Source organism: Heterodontus francisci, chromosome 25 (assembly GCF_036365525.1).
Source record: "Heterodontus francisci isolate sHetFra1 chromosome 25, sHetFra1.hap1, whole genome shotgun sequence".
In the NCBI taxonomy this organism is placed as follows: Eukaryota; Metazoa; Chordata; class Chondrichthyes; order Heterodontiformes; family Heterodontidae; genus Heterodontus; species Heterodontus francisci.
This window is the reverse complement of record NC_090395.1, coordinates 70,433,879-70,447,544: the sequence shown is the minus strand read 5'-3', so window position 1 is coordinate 70,447,544 and position 13,666 is coordinate 70,433,879. Positions and strand designations below refer to the sequence as shown.

Sequence of the window (13,666 nt, the reverse complement as noted above, 5' to 3'; positions counted from 1 at the left end):
TAATCACACTCCACTGCTCTCTTCCTATAGCCCTGTAACTGTTTTACCTTGAAGTCTTTGGCCAATTCTCTTCAATCAAACGCCTTCATAATTTAAAGACTTGTACTAAGTCTCCCCTGTTTTCTCTTTTCTAGGCAAAGGAGCCCCAGGACTTAGTTATTCTCTTTAAAAGGTGTAACGCCTCAGTTTCGCTGACAGAGGAATATCCCGCCAGTGGCTTAGACTTTAGCCCGGCAACTATGACAGCGAACTTATTCCAAAACTTTTCCGTTGCGTTGTACCAAAATCTGGAGTAAAACACGTGTCTGTCTCTAGGATGAAAACAGAAAGTGCTGGAAATACTCAGCAGGTCTGGCAGCATCTGTGGAGAGAGAAACGTTTCAGGTCTGTGACCCTTCATCAGTTTTGTACTAGTCTCTCTCTAGGACGCCGCGGACATCCGCAGATGGCTGACAGTTCCCAGGAACTGAGAGCAAATCGATCGGGAGGAGAGGTGGTGGGGGGTGGGGGGGGGGGAGTAACAAACAGAAACCGAGAGGAGACAACACAAGGTAGAGGCTATTATGAGTGAAGGAGAGGGAGTCTAGGATTGTGGAGCTCCTTTGCCCCTCCTGAGGGTGCGGAGGGGGAGGGGTGTGAGGTGGAAAGAGTGAAGGGGAGAAGGAAGGCAGAGGCGAGGAGATAAAAATCTACCGTGAGAAAGTCTTGATCACACACAGAACCCCAGGACAGGAGAGGCTGAGGGAACCACACCCCCCTTTCCCCTGGAGGAAATCCCCAGGCACAGACACCCGTGAAATTAACAAGGGGAGGAGGTGGAGGGAAGGAAATTGACAGACATGAAACTGATCGGTGGAGACGGGCAGGAGAGCCGAGCGGACCCGCTCCTGATCCCCAAGGCAGGGAGGAAATGCAGAGCTCACCTTCTCTCTCTCTCCTTCTTCCACTCCAGTTCCCCAGCCTCCAGTAAAGCGACCGGAGAAGGATTTCTGTGACTGGGAACAATATTGTTTTGATTTGATGTTAATATTAATAGCATGATCACCCTGGAACTGCCGATCTCCGAATTTGCAGACAGAGACAAGGCTCGCTGGAGTTGGGGGTGAGTGTGTCTATTTGTATCTGTTTTGTTGTTGCAGTTGTTGTCTTGCAACATTGTTTCCTTTCCCTTTGTTCTTGATTAATTTGTAACAAGATTTTTGGAGGGGAAGTCACTGGGTTACAATGTATCGAGCTTGCGGATGTAGCGAAATCGAGTCCAGCTGTCGACTTCGTGTATGTGGTGAAGTAGGGAGTTAATTCAAAGCGTTTGGCAAATCGCTACTAGAAAACAAGCAAAAAATGATATAAAACCAAAGGAATTTGCTGTGGATTAGTAATGGGATTACAGATAAGTGCTTAAATAGGCGAGGTGCATTTCAATGAAATAACTGCTTTTCCCCTTTATGTAAACTCTCACTGGGCCTTCTATAGGCCCAGGTTTGAATCTGCAATTATTTTGCTTTACATTTTATCTTATCGCTTCCTGGTTAGTTTCTTTTCCCGCCCAACGCACTTTTCCATCCCCAACTGTGAAACAGGGAATTTTGTTTCCCCCTTTAAGAAACTGATCACAACCTGGGTTAACAGTTGTGGGTGTTACCTTGACTTCACTGGCCTCGGGCTAGGGATTGGCATCAGAGTTCCTGCTGCTGATCGCTTACCCTGCTGGAAAGTGGGCATGTGTGGGGAGCTGGGGTGAGGGTAGAAATCGTTTTTTAGGTGCAACACTTCTTCCGCATTCGGTTGAATAGGTGCTGGCACTCGCCTTCCCTTTAGAATGTCTGGGGACACAGCAAAGCAGAGTTCCAAACATGGAACAGTGGCTTAAGGAGATCTGGGGACTCTTGAGCAGTTTTGTTTTTGAGTTGTCCTTTATCTAAACACACTTTTGTAACTGTGCCTTGTTATTAAACAGCTGGTGGTAACATTCAGCTCAGCTGGCACATCGGTGCCCCAGTGCCCTGAAATGGAGTCAAGGCAGGGGGCACACCAGGTACAACAACAAAGAGGAGGAACATGTGAGGGAATAATAATAATGGGCTGGGAAGCAGTTGCAAAGTAATCTTGTCAGAAAACAGTGACAGCGAAGCTGCAGGCTGGATTATCTTCACTGTAATCACTCCCACACACTCATTATTTTTAACAGTAATAACATTGTGTTATTTATACAGCAGTGACAATGAAGTTGGAGCTGTTGTTAAGAGAGTGGGTGGGTTTGCAGGTGTCGTGGGCAACATTGCCAGGGCGTTCAGTGGATTCAATAGGAGGTGCTCACTTGAAGATTCATTATCTGACTGTGCCCCACGAGTGTCTGTTGTTTTAACATGTCTGTCTGGCACTCCTCTATTGCTGTCTTAAAGGAAGAGTTAAATATAAATGATTCAAAGTTCGAAGTACAATCTCAGAGGAATGTAATTATCACAAACAGAGATTTGTAAGTATTTGTTTGTGAGCAAGTGAGTTTTCTCCTTATGTAAGATACGAAGCCCAGAATAAGGAAAAATGGGTGAAGGAGAGGGAAATACATAGAACAGGAGGAGGCTATTCAGTTAGGCTGCTGGGCTAGTCAATTAGATCATGGCTGATCTGTAACTCAACCCCATTTACCTACCTTTGCTCCATATTTCTTAATACCCTTATCTAACAAATCTAGCAATTTGCAATTGACCCCCAGTCACAACTGTTTTTTTGCAAGAGAGTTCCAGATTTCCACCACCCTTTGTGAGAAAAATTTATTTCCAATCTCACTCGTGAATAGCTTGCTTCTAATATTAGGATTGTGCCCCATTGTTCTGCATTCTCCCACCAGAGGAAATGGTTTCTCTGTATCTATCCTAATGAATCCTTTTATCATTTTAAACACCTCAGTTAGATCGTCCCTTAACCTCCTAAACTCAAGGGAATACAACCCAAGTTTATGCAACCTATTCTCATAATGTAGCTCCAGCATTATTCTGATGAATCTGCTTTTTATCAAGACTGTCCTGGAGCCAGAACTGAATGCAATATTGCATTTATATTGCACTTTTCACAACCTTGGGAGGTAACAAAGCACTTTACAGCCATTGAAGTATTTTTGAATTGTCATCACCATGTAATGTAGGAAATTTGGCAACCAAATTATTCACAGCAGGGTCTCACAAACAACAATAGTGATAGCGATTAAGGAATAAATACTGGCCAGAGCTTCCCTGCTCTTCTTCAGATAGTGTCACAGGATCTTTTACATCCATCTGAGAGGATAGGACAGACCTTAGTTTAAGATTCCATCTGAAAGACAGCATAGCACTCTCTCTGTACCGGCAGAGAAATGTCAGCTTGGATTTTGTGGTTAAGGTTTCTGGAGTGGCATTTTATACCACAATGTTTTGACTCTGAGTCAAGTGTGCTATACACTGAGCCATGACTGACACTGAATTATGCCCCTGATTTTGCTGGAATGGGCAATCTCAGGCAGGGCCTTAGTAGTTAGACTTGTATGTGCACATTTCAGTTTTTACAAGTTTTTCCCACAAAGTTGCTGGAAATGCGAGATGATTATGGCATGGCAAGGACAATGTGGCATCTGAGACCTTGGTGAATGATGGAACAAACAATGAGATTGAAAGGTTGAGAAATAAACAGAGGAAGGACTGAGTAGGAAGGTCAAGTCAGGAACAGAAAGATAAATAAAGTGAGGGAAAGAAGATTGAATTAAGAGAAAGAGATTTAAAAAAGGACAGAAAAGAAAAATTACATTTAAAGTTAGTCTTTTAAAATCTCCCCAGACAATTCAAAACCCATAGGATTGAGACTGTGCACTTGCAATTATTCACTTTCTGGGTTTGACTGGCAGTAATTAACAATTATCACATTATTAAAATGGTACTTATATTTTTAATTACTGGACTTAACTTTCTGTGGCACATGTAATGGGTAATTAATATTCATATGCAGCAATTTAATGAATTTCACAGGGAGGTAAAGCGTGAGATGCCGTTTCGTGAAGCTAATGGTAGAGCAGTAAAAATTGGCCAGCAACTTGTGGCAATTGGCATTTCATAGGGTATTTCTTTCTTGCTACACGTTCTTGACCAAGTTGTACGTTAATAACGGGATGTGTTGTTCACACACTGTTATTTCTTCATTAAAATCTGAGCCAGGTTCTATTTTCATTTTACAGAAGTCCATTCTCCCCTCTCGCGCTTATACCTCTAAGAATCCTGTTATACATTGTGTCAGATTGTAGTCTATACGTGAAACAACAAAAGAACACACACAAAGTAGCAATCTGTACCCTGGGATCTGCAGTCCTGACTGCTCTGTAGAATGAGTCTACTGTATCGAGCTGGTTAATGAGAGGTGGGAGGTTCATGACTAGGAGCATCAGGATTACCTGCCTTGATCCACTCTTGTCTCAGCATGCATATCATTGACTGGATCGCTCTTGCCTTAGAGGATGAAATTAAATGCTTGTTTTTTTTTTTGAAAATTTAAAAATAACTCTTCTTTGTACACTGAAAAAGCTTTGTGTTTGACGTCAGCTTTGTGTTTCCATTCAGTGGTCACTGTTAGTTTCTTCCTGAATTGGCGAGATTGCAATTTATTACCTGCTCAGAGGGAGCTGTTTGGGTACAAAGGGAATGGATGTAGGAGGTACCTTCCTAGGGCCCTAACCATTGTCAGTTTGTTACCTGTCTTGAGATGACTGATCATAGCAACTAAGGCAGTATAATTCCCTGAATCGGCAACAGTTCCAGCCTCTGACCACTCTCCATTGATCTTGAGTTTGAGATGATTAAAGGAATTGATAGTGTAAATAGTAAGATAAACTATTTCTTCTAATGGGGAAGTCCATAACAAGGGGGCATAACCTTAAAATTAGGCTATTCAGGGGTGATGTCAAGAAGCATTTCTTCACATAAAGGGTCGTGGAAATCTGGAACTCTGCCCCCCAAAAATGCTATTGCAGCTGGGAGTGAATTGAAAATTCCAAAACTGAGATCTATGGATTTTTGTTGGGTAAGCTGGTGCAGTAGGCGGTGGCGTAGTGGTATTATCACTGGACTAGTAACCCAGAGACCCAGGGTATTTCTCTGGGGACATGGGTTTGAATCCCACCACAGCAGAAGGTGGAATTTGAATTTAATTAATAAATCTGGAATTAAAAGCTAGTCTAATGATGGCCATGAAACCATTGTTGATTGTTGTAAAAACCCATCTGGTTCACTAATGTCCTTTAGGGAAGGAAATCTGCTGTCCTTACCTGGTCTGGCCGACATGTGACTTCAGACCCACAGCAATGGGGTTAACTCTTACATGCCCTCTGAAATGGCCTAGCAAGCCACTCAGTTGCACCTAACCGCTACGACGTCAATAAAAAGGAATGAAACCGGACGGACCACCTGGCATCGACTTCGGCACCGGAAACGACAACGACAAAGACAGCACTGTCGAACCTGCAAAGTCCTCCTTACTAACATCTGGGGGCTTGTGCCAAAGTTTGGAGACCTGTCCCACAGACTAGTTAAGCAACAGCCTGACATAGTCATACTCACGGAATCATACCTTACAGACAATGTCCCAGACACTGCCATCACCATCCCCGAGTATGTCCTGTCCCAACGGCTGGACAGACCCAGCAGAGGAGGTGGCACAGAGGTATACAGTAGGGAGGGAGTTGCCCTGGGAGTCCTCAACATCGACTCCAGACCCCATGAAGTCTCATGGCATCAGGTCAAACATGGGCAAGGTAATCTCCTACTGATTACCACCTACCACCCTCCCTCAGCTGATGACTCAGTACTCCACCATGTTGAACACCACTTGGAGGAAGCACTGAGGGTGGCAAGGGCACAAAATGTACTCTGGGTGGGGGACTTCAATGTCCATCACCAAGAGTGGCTCAGTAGCACCACTACTGACCAAGCTGGCCGAGTCCTAAAGGACATAGCTGCTAGACTGGGTCTGCGGCAGGTGGTGAGGGAACCAACACGAGGGGAAAACATACTTGACCTCGTCCTCACCAATCTGCCTGCCGCAGATGTCACAGATGCCTGCCGCAGGGCGGCACAGTGGCGCAGTGGTTAGCACCGCAGTCTCACAGCTCCAGCGACCCGGGTTCAATTCTGGGTACTGCCTGTGTGGAGTTTGCAAGTTCTCCCTGTGTCTGCGTGGGTTTTCTCCGGGTGCTCCGGTTTCATCCCACAAGCCAAAAGACTTGCAGGTTGGTAGGTAAATTGGCCATTATAAATTGCCACTAGTATAGGTAGGTGGTAGGGAAATGTAGGGACAGGTGGGGATGTGGTAGGAATATGGGATTAGTGTAGGATTAGTATAAATGGGTGGTTGATGGTCGGCACAGACTCGGTGGGCCGAAGGGCCTGTTTCAGTGCTGTATCTGTAAACATAAACATAAACAAGCGATAGACAGAGCTAAGCAATCCCATAACCAAATGATCAGATCGAAGCTCTGCAGTCCTGCCACATCCAGCCGTGAATGGTGGTGGACAATTAAACAACTAACTGGAGGAGGTGGCTCCACAAATATCCCCATCCTCAATGATGGGGGAGCCCAGCACATCAGTGCGAAAGTTAAGGCTGAAGCATTTGCAACAATCTTCAGCCAGAAGTCCATGTCCATAGATCGCTCAAAGTTGCCACCCAAGTTGATAGGGTTGTTAAGAAGGCGTATGGTGTGTTGGCTTTCATTAACAGGGGGATTGAGTTTAAGAGCCGCGAGGTTATGCTGCAGCTCTATAAGGCCCTGGTTCGACCACACTTGGAATATTGTGTTCAGTTCTGGTCGCCTCACTATAGGAAGGATGTGGAAGCTTTAGAGAGGGTGCAGAGGAGATTTACCAGGATGCTGCCTGGACTGAAGGGCATGTCTTATGAAGAAGGATTGAGGGGGCTGGGGCTTTTCTCATTGGAGCGAAGAAGGATGAGAGGTGACTTGATAGAGGGGTACAAGATGATGAGAGGCATAGAGTGGATAGCCAGAGACTTTTTCCCAAGGTGGAAAGGGCGATCACCAGGGGGCATAATTTTAAGGTGATTGGAGGAAGGTTTCGGGGAGATGTCAGAGGTAAGTTCTTTACACAGAGAGTGGTGGGTGCGTGGAATGCACTGCCAGCGGTGGTAGTAGAAGCAGATACATTAGGGACATTTAAGCGACTCTTGGATAGGTACATGGACGATAGTGGAATGAAGGGTAGGTAGTTAGTTTGATCTTAGAGTAGGTTAAAGGGTCGGCACAACATCGTGGGCTGAAGGGCCTGTACTGTGCTGTACTGTTCTATGTTCTATGTTCTAAGTGCCGAGTTGATGATCCATCTCGGCCTCCTCCTGAAGTCCCCAACATCACAGATGCCAGACTTCAGCCAATTCAGTTCACTCCACGTGATATCAAGAAACGACTGAAGGCACTGGATACTGCAAAAGCTATGGGTCCTGACAATATTCCGGCAATAGTACTGAAGACCTGTGCTCCAGAACTTGCCACGCCCCTCGCCAAGCTGTTCCAGTACAGCTACAACACTGGCATCTACCCTGCAATGTGGAAAATTGCCCAGGTTTGTCCTGTACACAAAAAGCAGGACAAGTCCAACCCGGCCAATTACCTCCCCATCAGCCTACTCTCAATCATCAGTAAAGTGATGGAAGGTGTCATCAACAGTGCTATCAAGCAGCACTTGCTTAGCAATAACCTGCTCAGTGACGCTCAGTTTGGGTTCCGCCAGGGCCACTCAACTCCTGACCTCATTACAGCCTTGGTTCAAACCTGGACAAAAGAGCTGAACTCAAGAGGTGAGGTGAGAGTGACTGCCCTTGACATCAAGGCAGCATTTGACCGAGTATGGCATCAAGGAGCCCTAGCAAAACTGAGGTCAATGGGAATCAGGGGGAAAACCCTCCGCTGGCTGGAGTCATACCTAGCGCAAAGGAAGATGGTTGTGGTTGTTGGAGGTCAATCATCTGAGCTCCAGGACATCACTGCAGGAGTTCCTAGGCCCAAACATCTTCAGCTGCTTCATCAATGACCTTCCTTCAATCATAAGGTCAGAAGTGGGGACATTCACTGATGATTGCACAATGTTCAGCACCATTCGTGACTCCTCAAATACTGAAGAGGTCCACTTTGAAATGCAGTAAAACCTGGACAATATCCAGGCTGGAGCTGATAAGTGGCAAGTAACATGCGTGCCACACAAGTGCCAGGCAATGACCATTTCCAACAAGAGAGAATCTAACCATCTCCCCTTGACATTCAACAGCATTACCATTGCTGAATCCCCCACTATCAACATCCTGGGGGCTACCATTGACCAGAAACTGAACTGGAGTAGCCATATACTGTGGCTACAAGAGCAGGTCAGAAGCTAGGAATCCTGAGGCAGTAACTCACCTCCTGACTCCCCAAAGCCTGTCCACCATCTACAAGGCACAAGTCAGGAGTGTGATGGAATACTCTCCACTTGCCTGGATGGGTGCAGCTCCAACAACACTCAAGAAGCTTGCCACCATCCAGGACAAAGCAGCCCGCTTGATTGGCACCCCATCTACAAACATTCACTCCCTTCACCACTGACGCACAGTGGCAGCAGTGTGTACCATCTACAAAATGCACTGCAGCAATGCACCAAGGCTCCTTAGACAGCACCTTCCAAACCCGCGACCTCTGCCAACTAGAAAGACAAGGGCAGCAAATACATGGGAACTCCACCACCTGCAAGTTCCCCTCCAAGTCACACACCATTCTGACTTGGAACTATATCGCCGTTCCTTCACTGTCGCTGGGTCAAAATCCTGGAACTCCCTTCCTAGCAGCACTGCGGGTGTACCTACTCCACATGGACTGCAGCGGTTCAAGAAGGCAGCTCACCATCACCTTCTCACTGGCATTTAGGGATGGGCAATAAATGCTGGCCTGGCCAGTATTGCCCACATTCCATGAAAGAATTTTTTAATGAATGTGATGCCGTTTCGTGAAGCTAATGGTAGAGCAGTAAAAATTGGCCAGCAGCTTGTGGCAATTGGCATTTGATCGGGTATCTCTTCCTTGCTACAGGTTCTTGACCAATTTGTACATTAATAACGGGATTGTTGTTCACACACTGTTATTTCTTCATTAAAATCTGGGCCAGGTTCTCTCTTCATTTTACAGAAGTCCATTCTCCCCTCTCACCCTTGTCCCTCTAAGAATCCTGTTATACATTGTGTCAGATTATAGTCTGTATTGTGATTTAATTGAATAGTGGAAGAGGTTGAGGGGCTGAATGGCCTGTGTTCCAATCACAGCTGGAAACTGAGTGGACATCAAGTGAAGACTGGACCAGGCTCAGCTGCGATGCCCCACATAGTCGGATATCCTGGTGGTGCTGTTAAGTCTCATACAGGCATGCTATGAACTTGTGCAGGGTAGCAGCAGTTTCATGGAAGATTTGTAAGGATGGGGCACAGGGGTTGGGGAGAACATTAGTAGGAACTTCTTTCATGTGGGAAACTCTTTTTGATTGTGTACCCTAGATCAGGGCTGAGTTATTGAAATCATATGAGGAATGAGGGAGGGATGGGTTCAACCCAGATACTATAACGTGAAGTCATGAGATATTAAAACAGAGAAGAAAGATTTGCATTTATGTAGCATCTTTCATAACCTTGGGACATACCGACGCACTTTACAGCCAATTAAGTACTTTTGAAAGTATAGTTACTGTTGTAATGTAGGGAACACTGCAGCCAACTTGTGCACAGCAAGCTCCCACAAACAGCAATGTGATAATGACCAGATAATCTCTTTTAATGATGATAGTTGAGGAATAAATATTCACCTGGACACTGAGAGACCTCGATTGCTCCCCTACTCTTCCTCAAAATAGTGCCATAGCATCTTTTAAATCTCTTTTGGGCCTCCTTATCTCGAGAGACAATGGATACGCGCCTGGAGGTGCGTATCTACTTGAGAGGGAAGACAGGGCTTCAGTGTAATGTCTCATGCAAGAGATGGCATGTCTGATAGTGCAATTCTCCCTCAGTACTGAACTAAAATGTAAGTTGGATTATGTGCTCAAGTCTCTGGAGTGGGATTTGAACCACAAACATATGACTCAGAGGTTGTACTGCACCATTTCTTCCACTACCCCATAAGAAAGCAGCTTTAAACCTCTCTCCAACATATTCTTATACATTGTGCTTCCAGCAACAAACACTCAGGTTTGCTGTGAGCTGCATGTCACAAATTAGTTTCCATCCCAAATTTAAAACAACCCATTTTATGCCTTGATGCTATGATGCTGAGTGATCCATACTGGAGTACACTGCAGAGTCTCACAGATAAGTCACATAAAGGCAAATAGATAACATATTCTAGCTGATTTTCCCTCTCCTCCTTCCATTGGGTACAATAGTTTAGTGACAATGTTATTGGACTAGTAACTGGTTGCACTACTACATCCAGAAGTCTGGATAAAGTAGACAGTACAATCTGAGGTCCATTCACACCTTGGCAGTTTGAGAACATGAATTCAGTTGAAATTTGTAAATAAAAAGCTGGCATTTAAATAGAAAAATGGTGTGCACCCCTCTCCTTATCTCTGTATCCTCCAAGATCTCTGTATCCTCCAATTCTGGCTTCTTGTGCATTCCTCATTTTCTTTACGCCACCATTGGTGGCCATGCTGAGGACCTAAGCTCCTGGATTCCCTCCCTAAAACTCTCACTCTTCCTTTTGAGGCATTCCTTAAAATCTATCACTTTAACCAAGCTCCTGTAGTAATCGTCACTTATGTGGCTTGGTGTCAAATTCTGTCTCATAATGGCTCCTGTGAACCACCTTCATGCGTTTTACTATGTTGAAGGCACCATATAAATGCAAGTTGTTGTTGCATCAGTAAAAGTAACCATGAAACTGTCAGATTGTTATAAAAATCCAACTGCTTCACGACTGTCTTTAAGGGAAGGAAATCTACCATCCTTACCATGTCTGGCCTGTACGTGACTCCAGACCCATACCAACGTGGTTGACTCTGAAGTGGCCTGGCGAGCCACTCAGGGGTAACTAGAGCCTTGACAGCAACACCCACATCCCGAGAACAAGTTAAAAAAGAATCTAAGTGCTCTGAGGCTACTCTAGTGTCTTTAATGCCACTCTAGTTAATTCACTATCGCCCAATTATCCACTAGTTAAAGATCCAGATGTGGTCAACTGATTTTCTGATTAGTAAATAAAAAGTAGCAATGTGTTCTCAATATTCTCTCATTGTGTGAACCTTAACCTTTTTGCACATTTGTTGGTCAAAATATTTAGATGAAAAGCAGAGTGTGTGAGTATTTTCTGATTGTTGTGAGAGTTTTATATCCTTGGATTCTGACTGATGGTAGATGTTTATTCGGAAAATATACACGTGAAGTACGTTTACTTGCATAGTGTGAGGCAATTTCTGCTAAAATTAATGCATGTGGCTAGCCAGCGATTTCTATTGGACAACACTGAATTAACTATCACGGAAATGGCACAGTACTTGGGACTTTCCGACCTTTATGTCTTTGCAGAGTGCAGTTAGAAAAATAGAGTTTTTAATTGAATCCAGGCCTGTACTCAGGAATGAGGGTTTCTGCATCCTGTCAGTGGAATTTCATTTCAAATCATCTCCGGTCTTCTCAACGGATGAAGCCATCTCGGGGAAAGTTGGGAAATTTACAGCTGCACTTCATTCCTTCAGATTGCCGTGATTCCCAGTTGGCTGCCTTGTGAGGCTATGTTGGGAGTGAGGTACAGTGCACCACACAATCTGGAAACTTATCTACATCTGGCATTGATTGCCTCATTGTATGTTTCTGTGTCAATTCCTTTACATAGACTGGAAGAGAAAAATTCACTCAAATTTAGTATTGTTTGCCCTGATTTGCTCTGTGTGTGTATATATGTTGTATTCTTGTGTGAGCTTTGTGGCAGAGGATGCTGCTGAAACCCTCATCCATGCCTTTTGTTACCTCTAGCCTTGACTATACCAATGCTCACCTGGCCGGCATCCACTTTTCATAAACTTGAGCTCGTCCAAAACTACTCTGCCTGTATCCGAACTCATCACCCCTCTGCTCGTTGACCAACACTGGCTCCCGGTTTGGCACTGCATCAATCGCAAGATTCTCATCCTCGTTTTCAAATCCCTCCATAGCCTTGTCCCTCCCTATCTCTGTAACCTCTTCCAGCCCTACAACCCTCTAGCATCTCAACACTCCTCCAAACCAGATCTCTCGCGCATCCCAGATTTTAATTGCTCCACCATTGGCGGCTGTGCTTTCAGTTGCCTAGGCTATAAGCTCTGGCTTTCCCTCCCTTAACCTCTTTGCCTCTCTACCTCTCTCCTCCTCCTTTAAGTCTACCTTTTTGACCATATTTTTAACCATCAGTCCTAATACCTCCTTATGTGGCTCTGTCAAGTTTTTGAAAACTCTTCTGTGAAGTAACCTGGGACATTTTACTACATTAAAAGCACTATATAGACACGAGTTGTTGTTGTTGACTAATAAAAAAAAAGCAGAATTAGTTGTTTGAGTGACAGAGGAGCTAGGGCTTAGTTTTCCAGTATCTCCTTATGAGCAACATGTCACATACAGACAATGGGCAAACTCTGTAATAGATGAGTGATAGGTGTTGTCTCTAGAATTTCGGTAATGGTGGCCACATGAAAAAGTTAATCGGGGGTTAGCTTTTACCTTCACTGTGATAAACTGTCACTCAAATGTTATAGAACCCATCTGCCATTCATCTCCATTTGGATCTCAAAAACAGATGTTCTGGTCATTTATCTCATTATGGTTTGTGGGATCTTGCTGTGTGCAAATTGACTGCTGTGTTTCCTACTTTACAACAGTGACTACGTTTCAAAAGTATTACATTGGCTATAAAGTGCTTAGGACATCCTATGGTTGTGAAAGGTGCTATATAAATGCAAGTTTTTCTTTATGTGGTGAAGGTGGAAATTGTTTCCATTGCATCTCCACTTGAGCAGTGGGGAACGTACAGCAGGCATATTTACGATTCTGCCTTTTAAAATTTATGTTATACCCCGGAGAGCATTTTGAGTTGCATGACGTTCGGGTGAAGTAGTAGCGGCTGCCAATCTGTAAGTGAGAGTTGACAGGAGTGGGGTTTGGGATTGGTGGTCGAGAGTATCAGACAAGAAATGTATTACTCAACATTACAGTGTATTGCTACTGATCAATTTATACATTGTACAAAAGGCATGCACCTGTAATACTTTAAAACACCTCCCTATTAAAAATATATCTATAAGAAGAAAGGTGGTAACCTTCTGCGTTTTTATTCTGATCTTGATGATTTAAGGGGAACCCAGGAATTTACCAGCATCCGCCAATCTACAGAAAATTCTCTCAGCAAATTCTCTAACTGATCTCAGAATATGCCTAATTAGACCACACCCTTCACAGTTCCCCTTTAGCAACCATCATGGCTAAACTGTGCCTCTGTCCATTTTGTGAGTGATGCCACAGGAGATTGGCTAGTAGCCCAAATTGATCCAGTGGCAGTAGTGTACATGATTAATGCTGTTTTGGTGGACATGGTTCCTCCTTGGGAAACCTGGACAGTTATTCAAAATCTTAACACTCTGAATAAGGA

The 13,666-nt window shown here is 44.4% G+C and overlaps 1 protein-coding gene across 4 annotated transcripts in view; it reads left to right on the top strand.

Annotated features, from left to right (window-relative positions):
* Window positions 1-297: 297 nt before the first annotated feature.
* LOC137383978 (ETS domain-containing protein Elk-4-like) overlaps window positions 298-13,666 on the top strand; it is a 63,330-nt gene continuing 49,961 nt past the window's right edge. For 2 of the 4 annotated variants that reach the window (XR_010977518.1, XR_010977517.1), the window contains exon 1: window positions 540-1,102. The gene's annotated coding sequence lies outside the window, so the exon portion shown is untranslated. Of the gene's footprint in view, window positions 385-525; window positions 1,103-13,666 lie in introns of those variants that run through there. The other 2 variants (XM_068057474.1, XM_068057475.1) reach the window with 2 other exon arrangements.